The following is a 1,588-nucleotide window of genomic DNA, read 5'->3' on the forward strand; positions in this document are numbered from 1 at the left end:
CCTGGGACAGGGTCTGTGTCCAACCTGATTTCCTTGTATCCCCCCAAGTGCTTAGTACGGTACCTAACACATAGTAAGCACTTAACAAATACCGCAATTATCAATTATTATTATAGTAATCATTAGGATTAATGCAGGCCTGAGGAGGAGAAGCAGAAGTGTCAGGACCCAAGGGAAGGGATGAAGGAGGTTAATTCTTTGAGTGCCTCTTGTATGTGCTACTTAGGGAGAGTTCAACAGAAGTAAGAGACAAATTTGCAAATCCCTTTTACCTTCTGCTTTCTTCTCCTTCCCTTTCCTCCTCTCTTTTTTTGCCTTCTTCCCTTATTGCTAGAATTATTATAAGACCCAGGTAAGAGCTCCTCTATAATTTTAATGTTATAAAAACAATGCAAAAGTGAGTAAAATCAATCAATTGTATTTATTGAGCGCTTACTGTATGCAGAGCACTGTACTAAGCGCTTGGGAAGTACAAGTTGGAAACATAATAGTAAAGCGATAAAAGTAAAAAATAGTAAAAGCGGTAAACCCACAAGGGACTGTCAGTAGCTGGCAGCCCACTGCAAGTTAACTCATTGGGGAGAAAATGTCACGAGATGATCTTTTGGGACCTGATTGTCTGGTATTTACCACGGCACTAGTACAGTGCTGGGCTCACAGTAAGAACTTAAACAATAATACCACAATTAGTCAGCTACCTACCCCAACACTTAGTACAGTGCCTGGCATAGAAACAGCACTGAACAAATTCACAATTATTATTGTATTTTTATTATTATTGTTGGAGGGGCAGCTTTGCATCCTCAGCAAGAGCTGTGCCACTGGCTTGAAAACAGTGTAACAAGTCCTGCTGATTGCAGAGAGTGGATTCCACCCTGGAGTCAGGTTTATGCTACCTATAACCTGACACTAGTCAAACCCATGCTACGTATCCTTGAAAAAATGGGAAACCTGGAATCTGGGGCCAAAATGAGGCTTGGAATTCTGGGAGGCTTTCACTTTCATTTACCACTGGCTTTAAAGTGCTCAGTAATCTCACTCCCTCCTCTTTCACTTCAATGATCTCCTACTACACACATTTCCCTCCATAAGTGCCAGCTTACTCACTGCGCTCTGGTCTTGTCTATCTCACTGCTGACCTCACTGCTGACCCTTTTTCCACAATGAGGATTTTAAAACAATTAAAACAATAAGTCAATGAGGGCCCAGGTGTCGAAACAGCCCTGGGGTGTACATACCCGTGAAGCCATTGGCAAACTGGGAAATGGTCAGCAAAGATCACTTCTCCTGGTTACTGAGCACCGACGCTTCACTTAACCCGTCGACTGCATAAATACCTGTATATAAGTATATATGTTTGTACATATTTATTACTCTATTTATCTTGTACATATCTATTCTACTTATTTTATTTTGTTAGTATGTTTGGTTTTGTTCTCTGTCTCCCCCTTCTAGACTGTGAGCCCGCTGTTGGGTAGGGACCGTCTCTATGTGTTGCTGACTTGTACTTCCCAAGCGCTTAGTACAGTGCTCTAGCACACAGTAAGCGCTCAATAAATACGATTGATTGATTGATTGATCTTCCTCC

Source organism: Tachyglossus aculeatus, chromosome 2 (assembly GCF_015852505.1).
Source record: "Tachyglossus aculeatus isolate mTacAcu1 chromosome 2, mTacAcu1.pri, whole genome shotgun sequence".
Classification (NCBI taxonomy): domain Eukaryota; kingdom Metazoa; phylum Chordata; class Mammalia; order Monotremata; family Tachyglossidae; genus Tachyglossus; species Tachyglossus aculeatus.